Source organism: Bombina bombina, chromosome 2 (genome assembly GCF_027579735.1).
Source record: "Bombina bombina isolate aBomBom1 chromosome 2, aBomBom1.pri, whole genome shotgun sequence".
Taxonomy (NCBI): Eukaryota; Metazoa; Chordata; class Amphibia; order Anura; family Bombinatoridae; genus Bombina; species Bombina bombina.
Genome location: NC_069500.1, coordinates 680,496,718 through 680,509,126, shown reverse-complemented (window position 1 = coordinate 680,509,126; position 12,409 = coordinate 680,496,718). Strand labels below are relative to the sequence as shown.

At 42.9% G+C, this 12,409-nt stretch overlaps 1 protein-coding gene across 2 annotated transcripts in view; it reads left to right on the top strand.

Moving 5' to 3' along the window:
- SLC24A2 (solute carrier family 24 member 2) overlaps positions 1 to 12,409 on the top strand; it is a 656,915-nt gene that overhangs the window by 230,095 nt on the left and 414,411 nt on the right. Inside the window, exon 1 of one of the 2 annotated variants that reach the window (XR_008400670.1) lies at positions 11,591 to 11,715. The exons of the other annotated variant lie outside the window; for it this stretch is intronic. The gene's annotated coding sequence lies outside the window, so the exon portion shown is untranslated. Of the gene's footprint in view, positions 1 to 11,590; positions 11,716 to 12,409 lie in introns of those variants that run through there. 2 annotated transcript variants of the gene reach the window in all.

Sequence of the window (12,409 nt, the reverse complement as noted above, 5' to 3'; positions counted from 1 at the left end):
GGGTCATATTAATTTGCATACAAAGAGAGAAGCACTCTACCAGGAATGAACAACAGCTCATTAGCTAGTTCTATGTCGATTTACCACCCGGAAGCAGCTTCTTTTAGACTAGTGTGCTTTTCACAAAGGAAAACTTTCCTTAAGTATATCAGTCTGATCCCGCCAAGTAAGGTCAGTCCTGCCCTGAAATACCAGGCAATTCTCCTCTGAACAAGGAGAATGACAACCCCAGATGACCTTTTCGGCCTCCTATGGGCCTCATCAGTAAGGTGCAGCCACATTCCTCTAAGCACACTGGGCAAGGAGTCCATGTCTGGTTTCTTCCATCACCCATAGGGAGACTTCCCCAGGGTCATATTAATTTGCATACAAAGAGAGAAGCACTTTACCAGGAATGAACAACAGCTCATTAGCTAGTTCTATGTCGATTTACCACCCGGAAGCAGCCTCTTTTAGACCAGTGTGCTTTTCACAAAGGAAAACTTTCCTGAAGTATATCAGTCTGATACCGCCAAGTAAGGTCAGTCCAACCCCAAAATACCAGGCAATTCTCCTCTGAACAAGGAACATGACAACCCCAGAAGATCGTTTCGGCCTCCTATGGGCCTTGTCAGTGAGGTGCAGCCACATTCCTCTAAGCACACTGGGCAATGAGTCCACGTCTGGTTTCCCCCATCACCCATAGGGAGGCTTCCTCAGGGTCATATTAATTTGCATACAAAGAGAGAAGTGCTCTATCAGGAACGAACAACAGCTCATTAGCTAGTTCTATGGGGATTTACCACCTGGAAGCAGCCTCTTTTAGACCAGTGTTCTTTTCTTAAAGGAAAACTTTTCTTAAGTATATCAGTCTGATCCCGCCAAGAAAGGTCAGTCCAGCCCCGAAATACCAGGCAATTCTCCTCTGAACAAGGAACATGACAACCCCAGACAATCATTTTGGCCTCCTATGGGCCTCGTCAGTGAGGTGCAGCCCTTTTTCTCTAAGCACACTGGACAAGGAGTCCACGTCTGGTTTCCCCCATCACCCATAGGGAGACTTCCCAAGGGTCATATTAATTTGCATACAAAGAGAGAAGCTCTCTACCAGGAACGAACAACAGCTCATTAGCTAGTTCTATGGTGATTTACCACCCGGAAGTAGCCTATTTTAGACCAGTGCGCTTTTCACAAAGGAAAACTTTCCTTAAGTATATCAGTCTGATCCCGCCAAGTAAGGTCAGTCCAGCCCCGAAATACCAGGCAATTCTCCTCTGAACAAGGAACATGACAACCCCAGAAGATCGTTTCGACCTCCTATGGGTCTCGTCAGTGAGGTGCAGCCACATTCCTCTAAGCACACTGGGCAAGGAGTCCACGTCTGGTTTCCCCCATCACCCATAGGGAGACTTCCCCTGGGTCATATTAATTTGCATACAAAGAGAGAAGCGGTCTACCAGGAATGAACAACAGCTCATTAGCTAGTTCTATGTCGATTTACCACCCGGTAAATCGACATAGAACTAGCTTTTGTGCTTTTCACAAAGGAAAACTTTCCTTAAGTATATCAGTCTGATCCCGCCAAGTAAAGTCAGTCCAGCCCTTAAAATACCAGGCAATTCTCCTCTGAACAAGGAGAATGACAACCCCAGATGACCTTTTCGGCCTCCTATGGGCCTCATCAGTAAGGTGCAGCCACATTCCTCTAAGCATACTGGGCAAGGAGTCCATGTCTGGTTTCCCCCATCACCCATAGGGAGACTTCCCCAGGGTCATATTAATTTGCATACAAAGAGAGAAGCACTTTACCAGGAATGAACAACAGCTCATTAGCTAGTTCTATGTCGATTTACCACCCGGAAGCAGCCTCTTTTAGACCAGTGTGCTTTTCACAAAGGAAAACTTTCCTGAAGTATATCAGTCTGATACCACCAAGTAAGGTCAGTCCAGCCCCAAAATACCAGGCAATTCTCCTCTGAACAAGGAACATGACAACCCCAGAAGATCGTTTCGGCCTCCTATGGGCCTTGTCAGTGAGGTGCAGCCACATTCCTCTAAGCACACTGGGCAATGAGTCCACGTCTGGTTTCCCCCATCACCCATAGGGAGGCTTCCCCAGGGTCATATTAATTTGCATACAAAGAGAGAAGTGCTCTATCAGGAACGAACAACAGCTCATTAGCTAGTTCTATGGCGATTTACCACCTGGAAGCAGCCTCTTTTAGACCAGTGTTCTTTTCTTAAAGGAAAACTTTTCTTAAGTATATCAGTCTGATCCCGCCAAGTAAGGTCAGTCCAGCCCCGAAATACCAGGCCCTTTTTCTCTAAGCACACTGGACAAGGAGTCCACGTCTGGTTTCCCCCATCACCCATAGGGAGACTTCCCCAGGGTGTTGTTCCTGGCAGACTGCTTCTCTTTCTGTTTTGCATATGTAAATATGACCCTGGGGATAGTCTCCCTAAGGGTGATGGGGGAAATTGCCTGGTATTTCGGGGCTGGACTGACCATGTTGGCGGGATCAGACTGATATACTTCAGGAAAGTTTTCCTCTGTGAAAAGCACAATTGGGCAGACAGAAGCTAATCCCAGGTGGCAACCAGGCCATAGAACAAGCTATTGATGCTACTGTTCGTTCCTGGCAGACTGCTTCTCTTTTTGTTTTGCATATGTAAATATGACCCTGGGGATAGTCTCCCTAAGGGTGATGGGGGAGCCAGACGTGGAATCCTTGCCCAATGTGCTTAGAGGGATATGGCTGCACCTCACTGACGAGGCCCAAAGGAGGCTGAAATGATCATCTGGGGTTGTCATGTTCCTTGTTCAGAGGAGAATTGCCTGGTATTTCGGGGCTGGACTGACCATGTTGGCGGGATCAGACTGATATACTTCAGGAAAGTTTTCCTCTGTGAAAAGCACAATTGGGCAGAAAGAAGCTACTCCCAGGTGGCAACCGCGCCATAGAACAAGCTATTGATGCTACTGTTCGTTCCTGGCAGACTGCTTCTCTTTCTGTTTTGCATATGTAAATATGACCCTGGGGATAGTCTCCCTAAGGGTGATAGGGGAAACCAGACGTGGACTCCTTGCCCAATGTGCTTAGAGGAATATGGCTGCACCTCACTGACGAGGCCCACAGAAGGCCACAATGATCGTCTGGGTTTGCCTTTCCTTGTTCAGAGGAGAATTGCCTGGTATTTCGGGGCTGGACTGACCATGTCAGCGGGATCAGACTGATATACTTCAGGAACCTTTTCCTCTGTGAAAAGCACACTTGGGCAGAAAGAAGCTACTCCCAGGTGGCAACCGGGCCATAGAACAAGCTATTGATGCTACTGTTCGTTCTTGGCAGACTGCTTCTCTTTCTGTTTTACCAAATACTATATATTCTAGATCCTTTGTAAATTTAAAAAATTATCTTCCAGATGGCTACAACAAAATTAGATAATAAATACACATAGAAACATAATCCAGATAATGGAAATGTACCAAGCTCAAACACTATCATTATACAAAACTCTAGAAATCTTTATACAGAGTGTTAGAAATGGATTATAAACCATAAAATAATGTTATGTAAAAACAGTAGCCTCACAAAAAGCTGTACTAGACACCATACAATTTGATAGTTCCCAGAGAGGAATGGACTGCTTTCTTATTAACAGAGAAGTCCCTGAAATGTGTAGGGGATTAGTAAAATTCTGTGATATAGGAGCTGTCTTTCCGCTGATTCCCATTATGTGGGTGAACCAAACCCCAAATCTATGTTGCAATAAGGGGTCAGCAGTATGCAGGGTATACGGTACATCAGGAGGCAGAACAAAGTTCCAGAATATGCTCTTTTCGGTAGGGGCTCCTGTATGGTAGTAGAACCCTCTCTGTCCCTCTGATGTATACTCTTCCACTGCTCTGATCCAAGTAAAAAGAGCCTGCAGCCAGTCCTCTTGAAACAATGCACTTCTTCCTTCTCCTAGAAATCAGCAGGTAAAATGTAGAGAGCTGGCGGGTTGAAACGTATCAGCCACAGCTTGGGGAGTCAAAGCACTAAGGAAACTGACAGGTGAGAGCTGGACATATTCACATATCTCATTCCAGGCAGGCTTCAACTAGTCTTAGTCATCCTCAATGGTACCAAAACAACTCCCGGGAATCGTTCTTAGATTACAGACACAACTTGTAGTAGAGCCCAATATTTCTCCCCTCCTTTTTTTAAGGCCTGACTTGAACTTATTTGGTGCGGATCATCAGGAGTAGAATGGTTTCCCCCACTGGCCTTATGAAGCTCCCTTATAGAGGGAGAATCACAGTATTTGACTGAGTTCTTGAAAGTGTTCTTCTAGTAGCCTCTGTAGTGCTTCTTCAAACTCTTGTACCCTTACTGAAATTTTGGTCTGGTTCTCTGTGTCAACTGTGATATTTCATTGCAGGAATTGAGTCCCAGGAAAATATTTAAATGGGTTATAATGCATATGCAGTCTCTCATGAGGGGCCTGATATTTAAATGCTCTCTGCTGAGGCGAAATTATCGAAGTCATCTCATCAATACGGAGAGGTCTTTAAAAAAATGTTAGAAGCACAAATTTTAGTTTGAAAGATATTTCTTCTGTTATGTGTGATCAGTCCACGGGTCATCATTACTTCTGGGATATAACTCCTCCCCAACAGGAAATGCAAGAGGATTCACCCAGCAGAGCTGATATAGCTCCTCCCCTCTACGTCAGTCCCAGTCATTCTCTTGCACCCAACGACTAGATAGGATGTGTGAGAGGACTATGGTGATTATACTTAGTTTTTATGACTTCAATCAAAAGTTTGTTATTTTACAATAGCACCGGAGCGTGTTATTACTTCTCTGGCAGAGTTTGAAGAAGAATCTACCAGAGTTTTTTACTATGATTTTAACCGGAGTAGTTAAGATCATATTGCTGTTCTCGGCCATCTGAGGGAGGTAAAGGCTTCAGATCAGGGGACAGCGGGCAGATGAATCTGCATTGAGGTATGTAGCAGTTTTTATTTTCTGAATGGAATTGATGAGAAAATCCTGCTATACCGCTATAATGACATGTATGTATACACTTCAGTATTCTGGGAATGGTATTTCACCGGAACTACTCTGTTAAAGGTCACTAATCCTTTTTATAAATATTATCATGTTAAACGTTTTTGCTGGAATGTAGAATCGTTTACATTGCTGAGGTACTGAGTGAATAAATGTTTGGGCATTATTTTCCACTTGGCAGTTGTCTGCTTTAAATTGTGACAGTTTCGTTTCTCCTCACTGCTGTGTGTGAGAGGGAGGGGCCGTTTTTGGCGCTCTTTTGCTACGCATCAAAAATTTCCAGTCAGCTACTATTATATTTCCTGCATGATCCGGTTCACTGTCAGATCTCAGGGGTCTTCAAACTTCTTTGAAGGGAGGTACATTCTCTCAGCAGAGCTGTGAGAATTTTATATTGACTGTGAATAAAAACGTTACTCTATAATTTTTTATGTCAAATTTAGTTATTGTTATTTACTAATGGGAACAAACCTTTGCTAAAAGTTGTGTTATTTTAAAGTTGATGCTATAACTGTTTTTCAGTTCATTATCTCAACTGTCATTTAATCGTTTAAGTACCTCTTTGAGGCACAGTACGTTTTTGCTAAAAAAGATTATAACCAGGTTGCAAGTTATTGCTAGTGTGTTAAACATGTCTGACTCAGAGGAAGATATCTGTGTCATTTGTTCCAATGCCAAGGTGGAGCCCAATAGAAATTTATGTACTAACTGTATTGATGCTACTTTAAATAAAAGTCAATCTGTACAATGTGAACAAATTTCACCAAACTGCGAGGGGAGAGTTATGCCGACTAACTCGCCTCACGCGGCAGTACCTGCATCTCCCGCCCGGGAGGTGCGTGATATTATGGCGCCTAATACATCTGGGCGGCCATTACAGATAACATTACATGATATGGCTACTGTTATGACTGAAGTTTTGTCTAAATTACCAGAACTAAGAGGCAAGCGTGATCACTCTGGGGTGAGAACAGAGTGCGCTGACAATACTAGGGCCATGTCTGATACTGCGTCACAGCTTGCAGAGCATGAGGACGGAGAGCTTCATTCTGTGGGTGACGGTTCTGATCCAAACAGATTGGATTCAGATATTTCAAATTTTAAATTTAAATTGGAGAACCTCCGTGTTTTACTAGGGGAGGTCTTAGCAGCTCTCAATGATTGTAACACCGTTGCAATACCAGAGAAACTGTGTAGGTTGGATAAATACTTTGCGGTACCGGCGAGTACTGACGTTTTTCCTATACCTAAGAGATTAACTGAAATTGTTACTAAGGAGTGGGATAGACCCGGTGTGCCGTTCTCACCCCCTCCAATATTTAGAAAGATGTTTCCAATAGACGCCACCACTCGGGACTTATGGCAAACGGTCCCTAAGGTGGAGGGAGCAGTTTCTACTTTAGCTAAGCGTACCACTATCCCGGTGGAGGATAGCTGTGCTTTTTCAGATCCAATGGATAAAAAATTAGAGGGTTACCTTAAGAAAATGTTTGTTCAACAAGGTTTTATATTGCAACCCCTTGCATGTATCGCGCCGATTACGGCTGCGGCAGCATTTTGGATTGAGTCTCTGGAAGAGAACCTTAGTTCATCTACGCTAGACGACATTATGGACAGGCTTAGAGTCCTTAAACTAGCTAATTCATTCATTTCGGAGGCCGTAGTACATTTAACCAAACTTACGGCTAAGAACTCTGGATTCGCCATACAGGCACGTAGAGCACTGTGGCTAAAATCCTGGTCAGCTGATGTTACTTCTAAGTCCAAATTACTTAATATACCTTTCAAGGGGCAGTCTTTATTTGGGCCCGGTTTGAAAGAAATTATCGCTGACATTACAGGAGGTAAGGGCCACGCCCTACCTCAAGACAAAGCCAAAGCTAAGGCTAGACAGTCTAATTTTCGTCCCTTTCGGAATTTCAAAACAGGAGCAGCGTCAACCTCCACTGCACCAAAACAGGAAGGAGCTGTTGCTCGTTACAGGCAAAGCTGGAAACCTAACCAGTCCTGGAATAAGGGCAAACAGGCCAGGAAACCTGCTGCTGCCCCAAAGACAGCATGAACCGAGAGCCCCCGATCCGGGACCGGATCTAGTGGGGGGCAGACTTTCTCTCTTCGCCCAGGCCTGGGCAAGAGATGTTCAGGATCCCTGGGCGCTGGAGATCATATCTCAGGGATACCTTCTAGACTTCAAATTATCTCCCCCAAAAGGGAGATTTCATCTGTCAAGGTTGTCAACAAACCAGATAAAGAAAGAAGCGTTTCTACGCTGTGTACAAGATCTGTTATTAATGGGAGTGATCCATCCAGTTCCGCGGTCGGAACAAGGACAAGGGTTCTACTCAAACCTGTTTGTGGTTCCCAAAAAAGAGGGAACTTTCAGGCCAATCTTAGATTTAAAGATTCTAAACAAATTCCTAAGAGTTCCATCGTTCAAAATGGAAACTATTCGGACAATCTTACCTATGATCCAAAGGGGTCAGTACATGACCACAGTGGATTTAAAAGATGCTTATCTTCACATACCGATTCACAAAGATCATCAACGGTATCTACGGTTTGCCTTCCTAGACAGGCACTACCAGTTTGTAGCTCTTCCATTCGGATTGGCTACGGCCCCAAGAATCTTCACAAAGGTTCTGGGTGCCCTTCTGGCGGTACTAAGACCGCGAGGGATTTCGGTAGCTCCGTACCTAGACGACATTCTAATACAAGCTTCAAGCTTTCAAACTGCCAAGTCTCATACAGAGTTAGTTCTGGCATTTCTAAGGTCGCATGGATGGAAAGTGAACGAAAAGAAGAGTTCTCTTTTTCCTCTCACAAGAGTTCCATTCTTGGGGACTCTTATAGATTCTGTAGAAATGAAGATTTACCTGACAGAAGACAGGTTAACAAAGCTTCAAGATGCATGCCGTGTCCTTCATTCCATTCAACACCCGTCAGTAGCTCAATGCATGGAGGTGATCGGCTTAATGGTAGCGGCAATGGACATAGTACCTTTTGCACGCCTACACCTCAGACCGCTGCAATTGTGCATGCTAAGTCAGTGGAATGGGGATTACTCAGATTTGTCCCCTACCCTGAATCTGAATCAAGAGACCAGAAATTCTCTTCTATGGTGGCTTTATCGGCCACACCTGTCCAGGGGGATGCCATTCAGCAGGCCAGACTGGACAATCGTAACAACAGACGCCAGCCTGCTAGGTTGGGGCGCTGTCTGGAATTCTCTGAAGACTCAGGGATTATGGAATCAGGAGGAGAGTCTCCTTCCAATAAACATTCTGGAATTGAGGGCAGTTCTCAATGCCCTTCTGGCTTGGCCCCAATTAACAACTCAGGGGTTCATCAGGTTTCAGTCGGACAATATCACGACTGTAGCTTACATCAACCATCAGGGAGGGACAAGAAGCTCCCTAGCAATGATGGAAGTATCAAAGATAATTCGCTGGGCAGAGTCTCACTCTTGCCACCTGTCAGCAATCCACATCCCGGGAGTGGAGAACTGGGAGGCGGATTTCTTGAGTCGCCAGACTTTTCATCCGGGAGAGTGGGAACTTCATCCGGAGATCTTTGCCCAAATACTTCGACGTTGGGGCAAACCAGAGATAGATCTCATGGCGTCTCGCCAGAACGCCAGACTTCCTCACTACGGGTCCAGATCCAGGGATCCGGGAGCGGTTCTGATAGATGCTTTGACAGCACCTTGGAACTTCGGGATGGCTTATGTGTTTCCACCCTTCCCGCTGCTTCCTCGATTGATTGCGAAAATCAAACAGGAGAGAGCATCAGTGATTCTAATAGCACCTGCATGGCCACGCAGGACTTGGTATGCAGATCTAGTGGACATGTCATCCTGTCCACCTTGGTCTCTACCTCTAAGACAGGACCTTCTGATACAGGGTCCATTCAAACATCAAAATCTAACTTCTCTGAAACTGACTGCTTGGAAATTGAACGCTTGATTTTATCAAAGCGTGGTTTTTCTGAGTCGGTTATTGATACCCTGATCCAGGCTAGGAAGCCTGTTACCAGAAAGATTTACCATAAAATATGGCGTAAATACCTATACTGGTGCAAATCCAAACGTTACTCCTGGAGTAAGGTTAGGATCCCTAGGATATTGTCTTTTCTACAAGAAGGTTTAGAAAAGGGTTTATCGGCTAGTTCATTAAAGGGACAGATTTCAGCTCTGTCCATCTTGTTACACAGGCGTCTGTCAGAAAATCCAGACGTCCAGGCCTTTTGTCAGGCTTTAGCTAGGATCAAGCCTGTGTTTAAAGCCGTTACTCCGCCATGGAGTTTAAACTTAGTTCTTAACGTTTTACAAGGTGTTCCATTTGAACCCCTTCATTCCATTGATATAAAATTGTTATCTTGGAAAGTTCTGTTTTTAATGGCTATTTCCTCGGCTCGTAGAGTCTCTGAGTTATCAGCATTACATTGTGATTCTCCTTATCTGATTTTTCACTCAGATAAGGTAGTTCTGCGTACTAAACCTGGGTTCTTACCTAAGGTAGTTACTAACAGGAATATCAATCAAGAGATTGTCGTTCCATCCTTGTGTCCAAATCCTTCTTCAAAGAAGGAACGTCTTCTACACAATCTGGATGTAGTTCGTGCCCTCAAGTTCTACTTGCAGGCAACTAAAGATTTTCGCCAAACTTCTTCCCTGTTTGTCGTTTATTCTGGACAGAGGAGAGGTCAAAAAGCTTCTACTACCTCTCTCTCGTTTTGGCTTCGTAGCATAATACGTTTAGCCTATGAGACTGCTGGACAGCAGCCTCCTGAAAGAATTACAGCTCACTCCACTAGAGCTGTGGCTTCCACTTGGGCCTTTAAGAATGAGGCCTCTGTTGAACAGATTTGCAAGGCTGCAACTTGGTCTTCGCTTCATACTTTTTCCAAATTTTACAAATTTGACACTTTTGCTTCTTCGGAGGCTATTTTTGGGAGAAAGGTTCTTCAGGCAGTGGTTCCTTCTGTATAATGAGCCTGCCTATCCCTCCCGTCATCCGTGTACTTTTGCTTTGGTATTGGTATCCCAGAAGTAATGATGACCCGTGGACTGATCACACATAACAGAAGAAAACATAATTTATGCTTACCTGATAAATTCCTTTCTTCTGTTGTGTGATCAGTCCACGGCCCGCCCTGTTTTTAAGGCAGGTAAATATCTTTTAAATTATACTCCAGTCACCACTTCACCCTTGGTTACTCCTTTCTCGTTGATTCTTGGTCGAATGACTGGGACTGACGTAGAGGGGAGGAGCTATATCAGCTCTGCTGGGTGAATCCTCTTGCATTTCCTGTTGGGGAGGAGTTATATCCCAGAAGTAATGATGACCCGTGGACTGATCACACAACAGAAGAAAGGAATTTATCAGGTAAGCATAAATTATGTTTTATCTCACTTTGCAGGGTTCATGATTTGAGACACCTACATTATAATATAAGATAAAAAAAAAAACAACCAAATATTTTGCATTATTTCTCTACATGCCTGCAAGCTTTTGAATATCAAGCCCACTGAGAAGGGGGTAAAGCTGTGAGACCTGCACCTGAATGGTTGATTGCATACACCTGCCCTTGAACTATTCTCTGGTTAAAGGCTCTCAAGTTTGAATATAATTGCAACTTTAGATTCCTAATATTCTGCCACATACACTGATATCCATCGAGGTTATGGATGCTGCCGTATGAAGAACATTTTAACAGATTTAAAGAGCCTCCTTGAGAGCCAGAAACTTTGCAACCATTTAGAAAGCCACATTTGGAAAGTCCACCATATTAAATGTGTTTTAATGTGTATAACCCCCTTTAATATGTTTACAATTAACCATATTATTAGCTCATTTACCATTATTTTGTCATTTAAAATAGCCCAGTATGCCTGTTAAAATCATCACTTATAATAAATATGTGAATATGTTTAAATTATCTAAAGAAAAGCTTTGTAAACAAGAATTAGCAGCAGCCCAATGGGGATGATAGTGACAGATACCTGGATGTATACATGTGAAGCCGTGAAAAATTTGGTAATTAGTTTCCCCAATATCCATTGGCTGAACTATTCATTATTACTTCCATTTAAAACTATATAAATACTCAATATTTTAGAACATTTGCATTTGTTTTCATTAAAGGAATATAAATGTTCCAAACCTACAGGTGAAAAAATTCACATGTAGCTTTATACTCACCTTTAGAGCGCTGGCGAGCCGCGTTAACCCGGTCATCTACTTCACAGAACCCCGGCAGCGCTAATAAGAGGCTTAGCAAAGTGCCTCACAGGGCCTGCACTAAAGAAAAGAATGTATACTGATGATTTTCATCACTGTTCTATCGTTTTCTTTAAATTTAGAGGTGCATATCTACTAAAATGTTAATTTTCAATTGCATATACAATCAACTGCTTTTTCTCAAACTCTTACTACACTTCTGTGTCCTGTATCCATTCAAATAATGTATTCTGTTTTCTTTGATAGAATAATACAATCTGTTATCTTGTTGTACTTTGAAAGCACACTGAGATGTTTATATTCTTGTGTTATTGCAGGAGCAACGAGAACAACCTGATATCCTAGTACTTCATGAAGATCCAAGGACTCATGGGGAACCTGAGAATGTGGCTATGAGCATCAGACATGGAGATCTAAATGAAACTGCAGGATTAAAAGAGGTAGACATTACTTAAATACTCCTACAAAGAAACAGTGGCCTTTTCACACTTAAAAACTTTAGAAAGAAAAAGAAATGGTCTTCATTTTTTATATTATTTTATGTACTTATTTCACTAGTGTTTTGTAGCTATGTAGTGAACATGGGTTTCCAAAGGGGGAGCACGAGAGACATTTGTTCCTTATAGTGTAGCGTAAGCATGAACTTCAGTTAATGTTATCCCCATTTTTAAAAAGATGTGCACATCAAGCAACTCTCTCCTACTGTACATGCTGCCACTCATGTTCTTATATTTGGAGCATTTTATGCCCCTCCCCTGTAAAAATGTCTGCAGGCACCAATGATAGTTTACAGGCTTTATAGAATAACAGGAAGATTCAACAATTTGAATGTATGTCTCTTAATAGTGATTATAGTCAATGAATACAGTAAAAATAGTCTGTTGAAACAATGATAAATTATTCTAAATTGTTAACCAAATGTTTCTTGTTAATTATGTGTTTAACTCCTACAAATTGGTTGAACACATTATTAATCATACACATCAGTCATGTTTCCACTGAGCAGGACATGGTCTGCACCGCACTATGGCTTCTGAGCAGGAGTTTAATTTTATGTTTAGCCCCTTTTCTGTTATGAAACACAGTGGAGGTTTGCTCATATGGGCAGTATAGACTCTGCTCAACCATTGAAAA